Source organism: Leiobunum rupestre, chromosome 2 (genome assembly GCF_980474605.1).
Source record: "Leiobunum rupestre chromosome 2, qqLeiRupe1.1.hap1, whole genome shotgun sequence".
Classification (NCBI taxonomy): Eukaryota; Metazoa; Arthropoda; class Arachnida; order Opiliones; family Sclerosomatidae; genus Leiobunum; species Leiobunum rupestre.
The window spans coordinates 6,957,548-6,978,170 of record NC_143385.1 but is presented as its reverse complement, the minus strand read 5'-3'; the positions used below and the strand labels follow the sequence as shown (position 1 = coordinate 6,978,170).

The following is a 20,623-nucleotide window of genomic DNA, read 5'->3' as shown; positions in this document are numbered from 1 at the left end:
TATAATTAAAACAACCGCATTTGGAATGCGGAAAATTCACATTGTGGATATCCACACCACTACCATCAGCATACCCTTCTAAATGTTTGGGTTGAACTTTTGCGAAACCATCTGATTGGTCCAGTGTTCCTGTCGGAAAAATTAAACGGCCAAAGGTATTTGTAATTTTTACAGAACGAGCTCGCAGATGTAATCTTCCTTTACCTGAAAGACGCGCATTGTGGTTTGAAAAAGACGGTGCCCTACCACATTATCATCGACAAGTGACCGATTTATTGAACAATGAGTTCCGCAAAAATTGATAGGAAGAAACGGTTTAAACCAAGGGGTCGGACACTTGTCATTATTTTGTACGGGATTTCGGGATTTCGTAGAGATTTTGGCGATTTTATCATTACTTGTTGAAGTGATTTTGGGATTTCAATGTTAATTTACCATAGAGAGAGTTAAAAGATTTTGCGATTTTAGACAAAGTGTACGGGATTTTGGTAAATGTCCGACCCCTCGGTTTAAACTATTGGTCAGCAAAGTCACCCGATCTGTTGTCACTTGACTTTTATTTTGTGGGGATATATAAAAGGAAAGGTTTACTAAAGAAGAAATTAACCGAAGGATTGTAGCTGCTTGCCGAGAAGTAACATTACAAATGATAGAACGGGCCTTTCAAAATATGATTGATGAAGCTTAAGCCTAAATTGAAGCTGATTAAAAAAATTAAAATGGAGTGTTTTTTGTAAATAAAATATATATAAGAAAATCTGTCATCTGATTTAAATTTCAATGGCACATCAATTGTGGATAGCAATTGCTTATGCGACAAAATAAGCAAGCTCATGTGAAGATAACGTTTCGATGATTAAGTTTGCACCCTTCATCTATTAAATCCGATTAAATCCTGATTAAGATGATTTAATGGAATAAATCACGATTAAATCGAGTTAGTGATTAAGCCAATTAAATCCTGATTAAGAAGATTTATTGGATTAAATCACGATTAAATCGAGTTAGTGATAAAGCCAATTAAATTCCTGATTAAGAAGATTTAATGGATTAAACCAATTAAATCACGATTGAGATTATTTAATCGCGATGAAGGTGATTTAATCGCGATGAAGATGATTTAATCACGATTAAGTTGATTGAATCACGATTAAGATGATTTAATCACGATGAAGATGATTTAATCGCGATGAAGATGATTTAATCGCGATGAAGATGATTTAATGGCGATGAAGATGATTTAATCGCGATGAAGATGATTTAATCGCGATGAAGATGATTTAATCGCGATGAAGATGATTTAATCGCGATGAAGATGATTTAATCGCGATGAAGATGATTTAATAGCGATGAAGATGATTTAATCGCGTTGAAGATGATTTAATCGCGATGAAGATGATTTAATCGCGATGAAGATGATTTAATCGTGATGACGATTTAATCGCGATTAAGATAAATTAATCACGATGAAGATGATTTAATCACGATGAAGATTTAATCACGATGAAGATGATTTAATCACGATGAAGATGATTTAATCGCGTTGAAGATGATTTAATCGCGATGAAGATGATTTAATCGTGATGACGATTTAATCGCGATTAAGATAAATTAATCACGATGAAGATGATTTAATCACGATGAAGATTTAATCACGATGAAGATGATTGAATCACGATGAAGATGATTCAATCACTATTAAGATGATTGAATCACGATTAAGATGATTGAATCACGATTAAGATGATTGAATCACGATTAAGATGATTGAATCACGATTAAGATGATTGAATCACGATTAAGCTGATTAAAAAATAAATATATTCCAAAATTTGATCGTGATTAATCAGATTAACTTGTGATTAAATCAAAATTAAAAAGATTAAATGAAGATTAAGAGAATAAATCGAAATTAAATCGGGTTAAATTTTTAATCGCGAATAATACGATTTAATGCATTTAATCGGAGTTAATCCGATTAAGTATACACCCGAAAAAGGAGTGATCTGCTCCTCGGCTGAAACTCCAATTTCAAAACGTTTTGGTAAAATAAAAATCTTATTGTCTATCTAAAAAGTAGAATTAAATGAATAATTAAGTCGTTCCTAGACAAGAACTGAAAGTTAACTTTAGCTTGAGCAACTGGGTCGGTTTTCCAAGTCATGTTTTTTCGTGAAAAATTGGTCTTATTCCATCGAATACACTCTACAACTGGCAATTTTGATTAAGCACCTAGTGGTGAAAAATAGGTTTCTAAAAATTGTCAAAACAAATTACAGAATTCAACGAAATTTCACTGAAAGTGTCCCCCGGTATACTCATTCGACCATAAAAATTTCCGATTTTTAGCTCTAATAGTTTTTTCAATAAATCGCTTGCCCGAACAAAAATAATCACCCTGTATATTAATTTAAATACAAAAGTTTTAATGAATTAAATTTCTTAATGTCATTCATATTGAATATTTTCTCTCACGTCTCTCTGTATCGCTCCCAAGAGGCCCGTCCAGGTTCCATTTTTTAAACAAATTCCATAAGACTTATCTTCTGGCGAGACGAAAGAGTAGCTGTGTTAAGAAATGATATACAGAGACAATTAAAACTTTCACGAAATAAAATACTTTAAAACTGAGTAAACCCAATATTCAGGGTGTCTTAATTTGATCAGCCCAGGCGTTTTTCTCAAAAACTACAGTTGCTAGAAATGTGAAATGGAATTTTCAGAAAATTCGTGAAATTTTTCACCGTTTTGAATTTTGTTTTGAGCGATAGGTGGTAGACGAAAATATTCAATCAACAAGTTGAGGAGCGTACTCGAAAACCTTTAATGTAATTGGTTTGGTCTCAAACGGACATTGTTAAATTGAAATAATACGTCATGAAAAAAAAACAAATTGGTACTACCTTTAAAAGGTTTACGTCTCATGAAAAAGAAAGAGAAACCTATCTAATTTGAAATGATCGTATGTTTGTAAAGATAAAAAAAGGACTGTTTTTTAAGCCAAATCATTTTGGCCGACGGAAGCGAAGATTTCCTCCGTTTGATTCTTGTGTCCGACGAGTGCTCCTTTGGGAGAGACGGCCCGATTAACAGCCAAAATATCCACATGTGGAGTTATGAAAATCCGCACTGGGGATTTCATCACCACAATCTGGTACAATTCCGTTTAAACGTCTGGGCTGGACTTCTGGTAGATCGCGATATTGGGCCATTTTTTCTTGCGCGTCGACTCAATGGGCAGAACTACCTTACCTTTCTACAGTGTGTCAGAATTTATAGCCCGGTGTACCTAGTAACAGAGACCATACCACCGGAGGCCTATCATCATAGTGCCCTACGCCAGCGTCCCCCTAGCCCGGACAGGTGACAAATCCAGCATGGGTAGCAGAACCCTACTACTGATGGTCTTACCTTTGACGCCACCCACTCAACCCAGCAGAAGGTGCAGCAATGGGTGGACCAATCCCCACTTCGCACACAGCAGTGGGATTTAGAATGGATGCTATAGCAACTCCAGCCGACACCCTACCTATGAAGGTAAGGAGCCAAACCCTTTGGAAAGAGCACCTAAAGGGGAACGACGAGCACACAGCAGCCCAAGTAACCCGGCACAGCTTGCACCGGAGATCCCGGTGGGCTCCAAGAGGCCGGGAAACAGGACCGCCGTGCCCACATATGGAGGCTCGCCGCCCCACAGCAGGCTACCCAATCCGCCGTGGCGGCCAGTTTGCCTGGACCCTCTCCGTTAGCCTGAACCGAAGTTCAGTATCCAGCCCAAACCTGACCGAAGTCGGAGGTGGAGATAGGACCATTTGATCAGAGCTAACATCTCCCAGTGCGCCACCGCCCTTAGGGGTTACAAGAGCCGGACCCCGACTCCCCGGTAAAGCCACCGGTTATTGCACACTCTAACCCATTTAGGGCCCCTTACCTTTCTACAAAAGGAAGTCGCAGACGAGTTGGAAGATGTGCCTTAACAACGAGTTCCCTGGGCGATGGATAGGCAAGAACGGTTCAGTACGATGGCCTCCGAGGTCCCAGATTTTTTCCTGTGGGGATTCGTCAAGGAGGTAGTGTATAAAACGCCTGTCACTAACGAAGAAGATCTACGGCAGAGAATCATCGCAGCGTTCCAACTCGTAACTCCCGAGATGGTCCGTGCTTCGTTTCAAAATATGCTTCATCGCGCACGGATTTGTATTGCAGCGGACGGTGGAAATATTGAACCTCATTTAAAATAAGACGCGTGAATTCTGGAATTAGACTATGTAAATTGTATTTTCTCTAAAAAATTATTTAAAATGATTTGGCTTAAAAACAGTCCTTTTTTTATCTTTACAAACATACGATCATTTCAAATTAGATAGGTTTCTCTTTCTTTTTCATGAGACGTAAACCTTTTTGGGTAGTACCAACTTGTTTTTTTTTCCTGACGTATTATTACAATGAAAAATTGACCGTTTTTGACCAAACCAATTTCATTAAAGGTTTTCGAATACGCTCTACAACTTGTTGGATGAAAATTTTCGTCAACCACCTATCGTTCAAAAAATAAAAATTTTAAAACGGTGAAAAATTTCACGATTTTTCTGAAAATTCCAAAAGAAAAGGGTCCTCCCCGAGAGAGTATATCCTGATAATTTCACATTTCTAGCAACTATAGTTTTTGAGCAAAATGCCTGGGCCGATCAAATTAAGACAGCCTGTAAGTATGTATTTTACCTGTGGGTAAAATAGATTACAATCATAAAAAAAACTAGTCAGAAATTAATTAAGAAATAAAGAGTCTTCAAATAAAGGAATCAAATAATATTGCAATAGCCAACTGAAAAATAAATCTACTATAGTAGTACTATATATTTTTGAATGTTGGTCTGTCCCGCATAAGGCGTACGCACTGTTCCACCTAGCGCACTCAAACCTCGCACCGTTGTTCTTATTGGTCAAAAGTAGAACTTTTTGCCCATGGGCGTTCACCCCAGTCAACCTAGCACCCCAAACTTTCCGCATTTTATCTCAATGCGCACCCAGCGAATAAAATACCCCCGAACTTTGTTCTCATGATCGATATATGCTTCTGCTCTGCGGTCCTCCTAAGACTATTAAAGAAAATGTTATCCACGGGATCTAAGTTCTCTCCTGCTGAGCGACTCCGTCGGACGCAGTGGCGGCTTAAGAAGGCTGGGTCCCTGGGGCGGCAATTGTTTTGTGACACCACACAGGACCGTGCAGAAGTGTTCACGGGTCCTTCGTTTCGCAACCCCCCCCCCGAGCCCAAAAACATTCTTCAAGTTTAATCGTTCTGATTTGCACCCCCTCCGAGCTTCTCCGATGGCACCCTTGGCTAGCCTGGTACCCGGGGCACCCCCCTTACGCCGCCATTAGCCGGGGATTTACAGTTTCACGTGGGTCCTGGGGATTAAAGATAAACTTGGCTTCACAGTTTCTCGTGTGTCCTTGGGATTAAACACAAGCAAAGCTTCACAGTTTCACGTGGGTCCTTGGGATTAAACACAAGCAAGGCTTCACAGTTTCACGTGTGTCCTTGGGATTAAACACAAGCAAGGCTTCACAGTTTCATGATCGATATATGCTTCTGCTCTGCGGTCCTCCTAAGACTATTAAAGAAAATGTTATCCACGGGATCTAAGTTCTCTCCTGCTGAGCGCCCCCCCCTTACGCCGCCATTAGCCGGGGATTTACAGTTTCACGTGGGTCCTGGGGGTTAAAGATAAACTTGGCTTCACAGTTTCTCGTGTGTCCTTGGGATTAAACACAAGCAAAGCTTCACAGTTTCACGTAGGTCCTTGGGATTAAACACAAGCAAGGCTTCACAGTTTCACGTGTGTCCTTGGGATTAAACACAAGCAAGGCTTCACAGTTTCACGTGGTTCCTGGGGGTTAAATTTAAGCAATACTTCACAGTTTCACGTGTGTCCTGGGGATTAAAGATAAGCAAGGCTTCACAGTTTCACGAGGCTCCTGGGGATTAAAAATAAGCCAGGTTTCGCAGCTTCATGGGTCCTGGGGATTAAAGATAAACAAGGCTTCGCAGTTTCACGTGGGTCCTGGGGATTAAAAATTAGCAAGGTTTCGCCGCTTCCTGGGTATTTTAGACTTCCGAACTTCTAAAATTGGGGTATGCGATATTTCTCGAACAAAAAAGCTGTCTCTGAGACTGGAAGGAGAAATAAATGTTTGCTCCGGTATCATTGGTGGTTACTTTAAAATTAATTTTATTTAGAAGAAAATAGCAGATTATGAAACGTTCGGACCAAACTTGCGGGCCATTGTGTGTTACACGTGCTGTGTTAATTTGTATTAGTTTTATGCCCTGTTTTCTTAAATTTATTTACGATGATACCTTTTACTTTGAGACTAGTAAGGCACCAAAATTATCTCTAAAGTAATAGTAATAGTATGTCACTTATATGTAGGGAGCTATTGACTCGCGTGGCATAGAGGGCTTGCCACCGACGATGAAGGCTTTTAAAGTCCCTAGATGACTTGGGCATAATGCGGTGCCTTGGGTATTAGCCAAGCTGCTTATTGTTATTATAAATGATTATTTTTATGGCAAAAATGTGAAAATTTGCAGATATCGAAGACAAAAGGTGTTTCTATATAATACGGCAGGTCACGTGTAAATATTTTTCTACGTCACTAGCTATAGTTATTGAAGACTAGCCGAGAAGCCCGTCCTACGGGCAGGCCCTCACCCATTTCCCCACTATAAGGCACCCGTTCCCCTTTTCCCCATGCGAGAATTACCGTTGTACCCTTTTCCCCAAAAATGACTCAAAAACACTCGTCCCAAACCACCCCAGTAAAACACCCCTCCCCCTTTTTCCCATTCGAAAATTTCCGTGGTACCCTTTTCCCCATAGTCGAAAAACCCCAGTAAGGCACTCCTCCCTCTTGTCCCGCGGTACCATTTCCCCCCGCGAAAATAACTAAAAAACTCGCCTGAGGATCATTCCATGTCAATTCGACTAGCGGAAAATTTGCCTAATTTCTAATTTTAATAATATTTATTCTACGAGTATAGTAGCTTAAGAAAACTCGTTTCCCAAAATTTTAGACTTGTAATTAAATTATTTGCAAAGTTATAGTTTTTTTTATAAATTTTGGGTTATTTTCGATTTAAAATATTTTAAAATGAGTTTTTCTCGAATATTGTGGTACCTAATAGACATATAACAAAGAGAATATGGAAATTTAGTATAAATTTAGTGCTGAATCCGAATACGGGAGTCAAATTTCGCTAAAAAAATTACGAAACGAAATAATTGACTACTTGAGGGGTCCAATAGACTCCCAGATTTCGACTTGTACTCCACCTTCAAAAATTTAATATTTTTTTAATTTGAGCCCAACAGGCTAGTTACTTTAAATTATTAATGGCATCAATGATAAATTATTTTAAATCAGAAAAAATAATTATTATATTGTTAAAAAAAACACGAAAATTTCAAAGTGTCCGTGGGAAGTAATGTAAGGAAATGGGAACATCCGCACTCACAGAATTAACACCAGGGAAATTTCTTGCCTGCGTTTACGTTGGAAAGATATACTTCGGTGTTTTGGTTGAAATTTCAGATGAAAATGACGAAACTTTTGTAAAATGTTTGCAGCCTCCTGGTTTAGTAACATAATACCACTGGCCAAGAAGAGAACTTAGAGAAGACTTGTGTTGAATCCCTGAATGCAATGTTCTTTGTGAAGTGCAAAGTCCATCAACTTCAAATGGGCTTCAATACAAGTCCCTAAAAAAGTCTATCAGTCTCGTGGAAAGGGTACTAATAAAGTACAATATCCAAAAGAAAGTTGAAAAAATTTGGTTTCCTACTTTCCTTTTAAATATTTGATTCTTTTTTGGAATAATAAAATAAACATTCTGGTTTAAAATTTTTTATCATTGATGCCATTTTTAATTTAAAGTTACTAGCCTGTTGGGCCCAAAATATAAAATTTTTAAAAACATTTGAGGTGGAGTACAAGTCGAAATTTGGGAGTCTATTGAACCCCGCAAATGGTAAAGTATTTCATTTCGTGTTTTTTTTAACATTATAATATTTTTTTTTCTGCTTTAAAATAATTTATCATTGATGCCATTCACAATTTAAAGTAACTAGCCTGTTGGGCCTAAAATATAAAATTTTGAATTTTTTTTAAGGTGGTGTACAAGTCGAAATCTGGGAGTCTATTGTACCCCTCAAGTAGTCAATTATTTCGTTTCGTAATTTTTTTAGCGAAATTTGACTCCCATATTCGGATTCAGCACTAACTTTATACTTAATTTGCATATTCGTTTTGGTATATGTCTATTAGATACCAAAATATTCGAGTAAAACACATTTTAAATATTTAAAATCGAAAATAACCCAAAATTAAAAAAAATTATAACTTTGCAAATAATTTAATTACAAGTCTAAAACTTTGCGAAACGAGTTTTCTTAAGCTACTATACTCATAGAAAAAATATTATTGAAATTATAAATTAGGCAAATTTTCCGCTAGTCGAATTGACATGTTTTCCCAAACCCCCATGTACCCCTGTAAACCCCCAGTATCCAATGGCAGATTTGCTCCCCCCTCATAAAGAACAGAAAGCTACGCTCGTCCTTGAGCCCCGACTTCCCCTCGGTCCCGCGGGCCGCTCTGTCTATAGTCGAACCACCACCAGTGACAAAGCGAAAGGCAGTACCGGTTTCTTTCTGTCCCGTGCCGCCTGTGTCTTCGCCCGGTTCGCCTCCCCACCTTTGGTACCCTTACCGACTAAGCAAAAACACAAAAAGGCTATAGTTGAGCCACTAACGAAGCGAAAGGTCGCAGCTTCTCTCGCCGTCCCGCGTTGTCTTTCTCTTCGCCGCCCCGCCTTTGGCTTCATAACAGACTAAGCAAACATTCCAGAAAGCTCGGACGTATGACGACGACCGACGTACCAAGAACTCCTTATACTATACGTTAGCCGAGAAGCCCGCCTTACAGGCGGGCCCTCAGCTAGTTGTGTGTTTCCAGGTACTCCACCCCAGTACGCCCCCCAACCCCTTTTTCCCATGTGATAATTACCGTGGTACCCTATTCACCATAGTAGAACCACCCCAGTAAGACCCTTCCTCAACCTTTTTCTCATGTGAAAATTACCGGGGTACCCCTTCCCCTTTTGCCCATGTGACAATTACCGTGGTACCCCCTCCCCGCTTTTCCCATGTGATAATTACCGTGGTACCCTCTCCACGCTTTTCCCATGTGATAATTACCGTGGTACCTTCTCCCCCTTTTCTCCATGCGAGAATTTCCGTAGTACTCCCTTCCCCCTTTCCAATGTAAGAATTTCCGTGGTACCCTTTTCCACGCAAAAATAACTCAAACTCGCAGTCGTACCAAACCCCCCTGTACGCCTTTAAACCCCCTGTATCCAATGACTGATGCATAAAGGCCACGGGACTAACGTACGTCGAGAGAGCCACGGGACGTTCAAATCGGAACGACCCCGAAACCCCTCCCCCTCCGAAATTCGCGGCGGAAACAGAGAGAAAATTTCGGGTGTATTGCGTGTTGGGACAAACACGGCCTAACTCTCAGGGGCGACAGATGTTGAGAAAATAGATAGTCGAATCACCTCAGAAACGAAGCGATAGGCAGTCTCGGTTTCCCTCTGTGCCGCGGGTCGCTTTTTCCTCGCCGCCCCGCCTTTGGCTTCGTGACAGACTAAACCAACATTCCTGAAAGCTGGGACGTACGACCAACGTACCAAGCGCTCCTTATAATATAGATAGAGAGCATGCGCTCGAGCCGAAAGATACTTTTAGAATTTGAAGTCCCTGCACGTCCGAAACGCGCGTGCCAATAAAGTTCTCGTGACGCTGAGAAAATAATTTTATACTTTAATTTTTTTATTGTTTTACGATATGGACTTAATCACCGTACGCTACAAAAAATTAATAATTAAAAATCTTAATTTTCAACGAATAACAATTGAAGTTATTAAAGCCCTCTCTTGAAGCAATATTAAGTTCATTTCTCACTTGAATGAGTTTCGAAAGAAATCGTAAAAATCCTTCATAAACATAGTGTACATTTCAGACTTTTCGACAATTTCCAATTCTTTTGAAATGAACCACCATGGAGGAAACTGCAAAAATTAAAAGGATCAAGCAAGTGTTGGGTTAAAAAATCTCATTATGTTCCAAAAAAACTCTCGTAGCATTAGTTTCTCAAACCATAAAAAAACTACAATAATTAATTTAAAAAAATAATTATTGTTCAGTTATTTTTACCTCTCCGAGGGGACTTTGTACCCTAGGAGGGGTTATACAACCACCGTGTCTGTCTGTCTGTGGGTCTGTCTGTCAGGCCTGCGAAAGCGTTCGCATTTTCGGGGCAAAGGGTAATCACTGCGTACGCAGTTTCTTGGCTCACTGCGTACGCCAAGTCGAATAACCGTTTTAGCAGTTTAAAGGTTGGCAAAACCACCGTGTGACGGTAAGCGTTAACTGATAAATTTGCGATTGCGTTGAGTTTGGTTGGTTTTTTTTCATTAACGCCTACCGTCGCGGCGGTTGTGTATTTTCCAACTACTTCTTATTGACTTTTGGGACGGACCGAGTGCTGAGTGTTATGGCAACCTCTCAACGTCCAATGGCAGGGTTTCCACCAATTGTTCACGGTATTCGTCTTAGTATCAATTTGCGATAGCATCGGGCAGGGTTCGAACCCGCGACCGCCTGCTTGACAGGCGGACGTTCTACCACAGAACCACCGACACTCAATACGCTTCATCGAAAACTAGACCTTCAGCTTTATCGGAAGCGTATTTAATAGAGTATGAAATTTTGGTTTAATTGATATAGAACAAGATTTCGCGTAAGATTTAAATTATTGCATGGAAGAAATTCTAATTTAGCGATTTCTCTATTGATTAAAAACAAGAGCGCCACCCAGGTTTTGAACCCGGGCCGTTTAGTCAGTAGCGGCGCTAAGGTTTTTTCACAGGCGGGCTAATTATTTTGTGGCCCCTAAGAATTTTGTGGTCCTTAGCGGGAACCTTGGATTGACCATATTTCGAAAAAGTTGTGAAATCGAAAAAACCCAAAATTTTCCAGGAAGCGAGAAGAGCAAGGTCGTTTTATTGTTGCGGCTCTCGTCGCGTTTTCTAGACCCGCTACTGACCTTGTATCTGACCTTGAGGGGTCACGTGCATTCCTGGGATATTTCCCTAAATTCCCATAAGCCCCTTTCTTTTCAACTTTCTCTCAATTACCGCTACCTTCCTGCCGAATCTATATGTTTATGGTCTACTAACTTTTTGAGTAAACCAATTGATTTTGAAAGATTTTTTCCAGAAAAACGTTTCTTCGCAATAAAACAAATTTCTAGAGATAATGAAAATTCATAAATTAAAATATGTGGAATCTTAATTATGAATATGTGGCCCCTCTCAGAAATGCAGGGGGGCTAAAGCCCACTTCAGCCCACCCTTAGCGCCGCTACTGCGTTTAGTTAGGCAGTTGAGCGCTCTACCACAGAACCAACGATAACTCCCTAGCTATACTTCCAATAAGACACTCATCGTAAGCATAATAGTTAATAAAGTCTTGAATTTTTTTGTTTAATATCATAAGTTGCTTAATTTCATTTTTTTCTTCTATTATTTGACGTTTTATTTTTGCTGTTGTTTAATTTTTGCTGTTGTATATTTTTTATCTATTATTCTTTTAAAATTATTTACTTCTTCCGCGAAATGGTTAATTTTTTTGGAGGAACCTCTTTGTCACTTATTTTTTGTTTATTAATGTTTTGAGAACATTTACGTTTTCGGAAAGAATAATTTTTGATGGAAACTTCAAAGTGTATACGTCGTATTTTCCAACTTCTGCGGTTTGATTATAACTTGGTCGAAAGTTCGTAATTTATTAATGCTTATTCTTATCGACTTAAAATTTGTGATATTGTTGTATTATTGCGGTGGTGTTGGTTTGCCATTTAATACTTAAAATTAGCAGAACGTGCTAAAAACCGACAAGCGAAGGCTGCTAAGCGTCAGAACCCCGTATACGTTGAGGCAGAACGTGCTAAAAACCGACAAGCGAAGGCTGCTAAGCGTCAGGACTCCGAATACGTTGAGGCAGAACGTGTTCAAAACCAACAAGCGAAGGCTGCTAAGCGTCAGGACTCCGATTACGTTGAGGCAGAACGTGGTCGAAAACGAGAAGCGATGGCTACTAAGCGTCAGAACCCCGAATACGATGAGGCGGAACGTGCTAAAAACCAACAAGCGAAGGCTGCTAAGCGTCAGGACTCCGATTACGTTGAGGCAGAACGTGTTCAAAAACAAGAAGCGATGGCTACTAAGCGTCAGGACCCCGAATACGTTGAGGCGGAACGTGATAAAAACCGACAAGCGAAGGCTGCTAAGCGTCAGGACTCCGAATACGTTGAGGCAGAACGAGTTCAAAACCGTCAAGCGAAAGTTGCCAAGCGGCAGGACATTGCGCATACGATTACGGAACGTGCTACAAATCGAGTTTCTGCGGCAGAAAGGAGGGCTAGTTCATTGTATATTGAAGACGTTTATTTTAAGGCCATTAAAGAAGGACCGACTTGGAAATGTGAAGGTTGTTCAAATCTTTTTTTTAGAGCATCTGGAAGTTTAGTAAAGTCCAATATATTTTTGTCTGTGCCTGATATTCAACCACGCGAACTGGCTGAAAAGGTTTTTCTGTGCAGCGCTTGCAATTTGGCCGTAAAGAAAAAACAATTACCAAAATTTAGCCCCGAAAATGGTTTTGTGTTTCACTCCATTCCAGACGAGTTAGTTGATATATCGAATTTAGAAGAAAGAATGATATCACCAAGAATACCTTTTATGCAAATTAGAAGGTTGGGATGTGATCAACAAAGAGGAATTAAAGGGAATGTTGTCAATGTGCCAATCAATATTGAGTCTACGGTATCTGTTTTACCCAGGTTGCCCCGTGACACGGATACTATTCAGATTGAATTTATGAGAAGAATGCAATACAAGTCGCCGTTTATGTATGAAACAGTTAGACCTAAAAAAATTATGGCGGCCCTTAATGTTTTAGTAACATCTCCGTTGTATCAGAAGCATGAAATCGCAATAAACAGAAGTATATTGGACCCACTTCAAGAAGAGCTTGACTTTGTTGTTGATGAAATTGATCAGCAAACAACAGAGCGTAATGCTGATTTGTTGACGTGTGAGGCCGATAGAGACAGCGATGGTTTCTGGAATGAACCCGATTTTGTTGATTCCGTGCGAGTTGGAAATCAGGATACGTTATTGGTATCGTCTGATTTTTTGCCAACGAGTACTTTGCATGTTAAATTTGCCCCTGGAGAAGGACAGAAACCGATGTCTCTGTTGTTTGATGAGGACGCCGAAGAATTGTCGTTTCCAAGTATTTACGTTGGTCAGAAAAGAGAACTTAAAGTTAAGGGAAGCTATGGGGATATTGTTAAGTGGGAGATTCGTAATTCTGATAGCAGATGCGCGAAGAACTCTTCGAAACTTTTTTTATTCTTTTGTGAAATTGGAAACATTGAAAGTGAGCCAAGCTATCCAGGTTTGCATGAGGAAATCTAAAAAAAAGGATGGTTCGAATTATACAGCTGGGCATCTTGCGAGTGAAGGTGCTCTTGATGATGGTTTTTGAGTGCTTGAAAGGTTACAGTTGTCTCCTTCTTATTGGCAACACCAGCAGAAGGAAATGTTGGCCATGATTAGACAATTGGGTATTCCAACCCTTTTTATAACGCTTTCTGCTGCCGAAAGTAGGTGGCCTGAACTTTTAAACGTTTTACGCGTGACTTCTGGTCAACGAATTTTAGAGGTTCCCGAACTGTTAAATTTAACTTACGCCGAAAAAGCTAAATTAATTCAGGAAGATCCCGTTACTTGCGCTCGTTATTTTGAGCATCGTTTTCGAGCTCTACTTAAAGCTCTTCAGAAATTAGGTCCTCTGGGTGTCATTGAAGATTATTACTTTAGGGTTGAAATACAGCAAAGAGGTTCTCCCCATCAACATGGGCTTATATGGATAAAAGAGGCACCGAAACTGAAGGACGATTTGTCTAATGCGATGGAAATAGAAGACTTTATTGATAAAATAATAGTTTGCGCTGCTGATCTCGGTAATGAAAATCTAAATGCTTTGACCAAATTACAAATGCATAGACACACGACAACGTGCAGAAAGAAAGTGAAAAATATTTCTGTTTGTCGTTTTGGAATTTCCTTTCCACCAATGCCCCGTACCGTAGTGTACGATCCAAAACTTAGGAAGGTTGGAGCACCAGGAGAAGAATTCAAGTGAAAAAAAAATAGTAAATTGCTTTACGATACTTTGCAGTCGAAGGAAGCCGAATTTTGAGTCGATACGTTTGAGGAGCTGCTAACAAAATTTAAAATGACGTAGGTCGAATACATTTCAGCCGTAACATACGCTTTAAAAAAGAAAACTGTTTTATTGAAAAGAGACCCGAAAGATACCAGAGTGAATCCCTATAATAAGGATATTTTGCGCCTTTGGCAAGCCAATATAGATGTTCAATTTGTTCTCGACGCATACGCCTGTGTTATGTATATTGTTTCATATATCGGAAAGTCCCAACGAGGAGTGTCAATGCTTTTACGTGACGCTGCGAAAGAAGCGAAAAAAGATAAATGTACTGTAAAGGAAAAATTAAAAATTATAGCTAACAAGTTTTTAAATGCTCACGAAGTTAGCGCACAGGAAGCTGCTTATAGTAGTTTACAAATTCCAGTATCAAGGAGTAGTAGATCTTGTATTTTCATTAACACGAATTTGCCACAGAATCGTGTGCGCATTCTTAAAACTAGTACGGAGCTTCGTGAGTTGCCGGAGGACAGTATTGATGTGTTTTCCTGTGGTTTGGTGGACCATTATGTACAGAGGCCAGATGTAATGGAGGCCGTGACGTTAGCGCAGTTTGCGGGTTGGTATGAATATGCCAAAAGTCGTAAACCTACTCCTACCCAAATTCACGATGATGAGGTTGACGGAAGTTGTGATGGCGTATCGTTTGGTAACTGGTTGAAGTTAAAAGGTGATTCTGGGTTTGTTAGAAAACGAGGTCGGTCTAAAATTATCCGACACAGAAATTTTAGTTTAATTAAAGATCCGGATAATTTTTATCGGGAGCAAATAATGTTATTTGTGCCTTGTTAATACGGAGCAAGATGCTGTAGGTGACATCAATAGGGAGGTTGTTGATAGTAATACTGACCGAACCATTTCACCCTCAGTTACTTTAGTGGACGATTCAGAATATTATGATATTCTTATTAAGTTAAATTCCAAGCAAAGGGAGATTTTTTACCAGGTCCTGTTCCATGTAAAAACGAAGGAAACTTCTTTACGTCTGTTTGTAACGGGAGGTGCCGGTGTTGGGAAAAGCCTTTTGATAAGTGCAATTTACGAATCAGTTACTAGATTTTATAACAAACAACCAGGATCTAATTCATTAGAAGCAAAGGTTATTAGATGCGCTCCTACGGGAAAAGCGGCTTTTAATATTGGTGGTGCAACTTTACATAGTACATTTAGCCTACCTGTTAGTCAATTTGCAGGAAATATCTCAAGGTTAGAAAGTGAAACTCTGCACAAGTGTAGGTTGCTTTATGGTCAATTAAAATTATTAATAATAGATGAAATATCAATGGTTGGGTTGAAAGTCTTTCATCGAGTCAACGCTAGGTTGCAGGAAATTATGGGGTGTCCCGACTATTTTGGTGGCGTGTCTGTTTTACTTGTTGGCGATTTTAATCAACTTCGCCCGGTGTGTGATTCTTTTGCATTTCAAAATCAGAATGAGTTTGATATCGTCTACACTTCGCTGATCGATAATCCTATTTGGGACCAATTCCAATTTTCCGAATTAGATGAAATTATGAGACAGAAAGATGATAAAATTTTCGCAGAAACGTTAAACAGAATGGCAGTTGGTCAAATGTCTTCGGACGATATACAACTTTTTGATAGTTTGGAGGTATGTGCTGAACGTACACCTCCAGTTGATGCGATCCATCTTTTCGCCACTAATGTTGAAGTAAATCGGTTCAACTCGGAGAAACTTTCTAGGATGGAAACTGAAAAGGCTTTTTCGTTTGCAGTCGATGTGGTCAACGGAGATTTGAGTCCTAGGGTAAAAAGTGATATTTTAACCCAGGTTGCTACACTGGCGACGTCCGATACATACGGCCTTCCGAAGGATTTAACATTAGCTTGCGATGTAAGATATATGATGACTAACAACGTTGACACCTCGGACGGACTGACGAATGGGGCAACGGGCTGGTTAAGGAAAATTGAGTATGGCAGAAATAGAAACGAAATTCAATTTCCGTTTAGGGTTTGGTTGGAATTTGATGACAAAGATGTTGGTAAAAAACTAAAACAAAGAAGTTATGGGTTGTATAAAGTTAATGATTTTAGCTGGTTATGGACACCCGTTGAGAAAGTTACTAAAACGTTTTCGAGGAAATGGAAGCAACAAAACATTTCGGTGACTAGGAAACAATTTCCTCTCGTTATTTCCGAAGCCATTACTATACACAAAAGCCAAGGTGATATGTACACGTCGGTTGTAGTGCACTGTAGACCATCTAAAAAGTTACAAAAGTCTCACTTGTACGTGGCTTGTAGTAGAGCAAAATCAGCTTCTGGTTTGTATATTGATGGTAAGTTTCAAGTTCCAAATGCCTCTAAAAACGATGTTGTTGAATTGGAACTCAAAAGGTTACGTGAAACTAAACGTATTGCTTTGCCTTTTTTAGAAAGGAAGGTGTGTATTTATATTCATAACGTACAGTCGTTAAATGCTCATTTAGCCGATATTTTAGCCGACAATGTAATATTAGGGAGTGAATTATTATGTTTCGTTGAGACATGGAAAAAAGAGACAGATAGCATGAGTGTGCCGTCCTTTAGGGAAGTCGGTGCTATATCTTTAGCAAGAACGGCGTGCAGAAAGGCTTTTGGATCGTCTATTTATTTAAAGGAAAGGGCTAAAAACATTTTAAATGAGTTTGATGGCCGAGTTTTGAGAAGAGATAGACCTTTCAGAAATGCTCATGTTGAACGTTGTTGGTTGAATGTTTCCATTTATAATGAGGTCATTGCTTTAATACTGTTGTACAAGTATCCCGGAGCGAGTTTAATAACTGTTTTTGAAGATTTTAATCCTTTGTTTGATGTTAAGTATGATTCTTTGGTTCCAACGGTTATTGTTGGGGACTTTAATATTAACTTTTTAAAATGTAAAACGGCGTTAACGACGTTTTTTGAACCATTTGGCATAACTCTTTTACCAGGTCTTGTGGATAAATATTCCACCGATTATCATTGTCAATTAGATTTGGCTTTTGCGAATAAAGCTTTTCGAGATCGTTACGAAGCCTGTTATAGAGAATCATATTTTTCGTACCATAAAAGCATATGTATTTATAAAAAAAATTGTTAATTTTAATGAGGTATTTCTTAAAACTCTTGCCTTTTTGTGGAATGGCCTTGCTTTGTGCTGACGGCCTTGCTTTGTGCTAACGGCCTTGCTTTGTGCTAAAGGCCTTGCTTTGTGCTAACGGCCTTGCTTTGTGCTAACGGCCTTGCTTTGTGCTGACGGCCTTGCTTTGTGCTGACGGCCTTGCTTTGTGCTGACGTTTGTATTCTAACAAGATATCCCCTTTTTTGCTAAATAGAGTAAGTAATCTTCATTAGAGTTTTCCTTTTTATATTTGTGTTTAAACTTCGAATTATATTTTACTTTTCTCGTTTTCATGCAGGTCTAGACGGATCGGGGCTGCCTTGGCGTATTTTTTAAAGGCACGGTTTTTCCGTTTTGTCTGGTGCGCCCTAGTATTTTTCGTTTTCAAGGCACGCCTCGGTTTTATTTCGTAGATCTTTGGAGCTGTGTATTGGTTCGTTTATAATGTTTATTTTCAAAGACAGTGTTTTTTTAGTATATTTTATCCATGTACTGTTTAATCTTAAAGTTTTTTACTTTACTGGCAGCCTTCATGTAGCTCCTGTGACTTGCAAGAGCAAAAAATTCGCAGTACCTGAAGCCAGAAATAACTCGGAAGTGTTATTAGTGGGATGGAAGGGGTGGGGGTGGAAAATTCGTACAGTCAAAGCTACACCAAGTAAGAGGGTTTTGTGAATACATCTACAAATTATTTTTTTAAAAACACGTTCAATCGTAAATGATGTTCTAGTGATGTTGCAATTTTCGGTATAAAACGACGTGTTAATTTGGAAATGTACTTACTTCGACACCGGACTTTCGATAATGATGGCGCATTTTACCAACGCTGAATACACCGACATGCACTTGATGTACGGACGAGCCGAAGGAAGAGGAGATGAAGCCCGACGATTGTACCAAGAAACTTTCCCTAACAGAAGACTACCGAATAGACGAACTTTCGAAAGTGTGGACCGGCGTTAACGAGAAACTGGTCAACTTCAACCCTCTCGAGAAGGAGTGCGAGACGTTCCACTCGACGTAGAAGAACAGGTAATTATTTGAAATATCTGTTTGCGCGATGTAGTTTATAGCATAGTGTTTTCACTGAAAAAACCATCTGGAATGTTTCAGGTACTGTCAATTTTCGATGATGACCCCTGCGCAAGTACCCGTCAAGCTGGACGACAGCTGGGTGTTAATCACGTGATGGTCTGGAGAATTATTCATGGTCATCGTTATCACCCTTACCACTTACAGAAAGTTCAAGCCTTAAGCGAAGCCGACTATCCACACCGCCGCAACTTCTGTCAGTGTATTGTGGACAGAGTGCAAGAAGATCCGCAGTTCCCAAGTGTCATCTTAGCATGCGATGAGGCCAATTTCTCGCGAAATGGTATTCTCAACTTACACAATACCCATCAGTGAAGCCAAAACCACCCTGACGGAACTGTGGTCGCAGCTCACCAAGAAAAATTCAGCCTAAACGTCTGGTGTGGCATTGTTGGAGACAACTTAGTGGGACCCTATTTCCTTCCGCCAAGATTGAATGTAGAGTCGTACCTGGAATTTCTGCAACGAGCCCTACCAGAGCTTCAGGAAGTTGTTCCGTTAGCGACTAGACAGCGGATGTGGATCTTGCACGATGGGGCGCCACGACATTTCAGCCGTGCCGTGAGAGACCACCTCGATGCGACATTTCCTTTAAGGCGGATATGACAAGGAGGAACTATTCCATGGCCAGCACGATCTCCCGATTTGAACGCTTGTTTAATTTTTAAAGTCTACATTTTTTACGTATGAAATTTTAAAGGTCAAATCTTGTTTTAAAATATATAAAGTATCTGGGTTCAGGCTAAGTAAGGGTTTTATTTTATATTTACTGATCGAGATATTCCTGGGTATTGTTGGTTTTTTAAGCTTATTTTTCGAAATCGTTTAGTTTTAGTGGAACCTTTAAAGTGGTTACATCGTGGCTTAAAGCTTATCCTGTTTCATTATAATAACGTCAAAAATTCGTATTTACTTGTAAATATAAGATTAAGAAAAATCAGCAGATACATCAATGATAGTCAAAAGAAGCAGTTCGAAGAAAACTTACCACAATAATCCTTTTGGGTCAGTCCATGTCAAATCGAGAGGTTGGGAGGCACTACCTCACCGATTTGTACATCAAATTTTGGTGCGTAAGTAGCCTTGAAATAATGACAATTTCCAAAATTTTGGCCTTCTATCGATAAAATTTTATGAACAATTGAAATTTTCCCACACCAAAGGCTTCGCCGACCCAAAAATCAAAATAATTGGCCATATCTTCCAGCGAAATACCTTTAAACTATCGCAAATTTGTTTTCTAGGTGTATTTTGGACAAGGAATCGTATTCTTGCTTCAAAAATTACCTGTATATATTGGTTTGGAAGATATTAACGTTTTCGGGGGTCTAAGAAACCCCCAAAAAACGGAAATGACATCACCTTCGATTTTTTTGATTTTTTTATATTTTTTATCTATTGACCAATAAAGCACACATTTAATGTTTCAACAATGAGAAATGTTTGGTTAAAAATTTATAAGAAAAATTCTAGTTCGAATTGAATTTTTGATTCTGTTGATAATAGAGACAATTTGTGAATGACCTTGAAAAAGGTGTTCAAGGTCATCATCGCTGAGGCTTTTAAATGGTTAATGTGCCCTGAAAGTTTCATTTACTTGACATTATTAGCTTTAGAATTATTGACCCTTAAGTGCGTCTTCTTGGACCATGTCTGTTTAACATAAACTGAACAATGTTCAATGTAAAGAGTTTATTTCGAAATTATATTAACTCTAAATGAATAATGTCTATGACCAAACACTTCAGGTATAATAAGTCTGAAACTAAAAGTGCCATACAATTCAAACTTTCAGGGCACATTAACCATTTAAATGGCCTAGCGATAAAGTAAATTTTGATGACCTTGAACACCTTTTTCAAGGTTATTCACAAATTATCTCTATTATAAACAGAATCAAAAATTCAATTCGAACTAGAATTTTTCTTATAAATTTTTAACCAAACATTTCTCATTGTTGAAACATTAAATGTGTGCTTCTTTGTCAATAGCTAAATAA

At 39.1% G+C, this 20,623-nt stretch overlaps 1 long non-coding RNA gene across 1 annotated transcript in view; it reads right to left on the bottom strand.

Annotated features, from left to right (window-relative positions):
* Positions 1-2,448: 2,448 nt before the first annotated feature.
* Positions 2,449-20,623, bottom strand: part of LOC149955618 (uncharacterized) — a 72,199-nt gene continuing 54,024 nt past the window's right edge. The window contains exons 2-3 of the long non-coding RNA XR_016478615.1: positions 10,032-10,138; positions 2,449-2,566 (exon numbers count right to left, since the gene is read on the bottom strand). This is a non-coding gene — a long non-coding RNA (uncharacterized LOC149955618). The remainder of the gene's footprint in view (positions 2,567-10,031; positions 10,139-20,623) is intronic.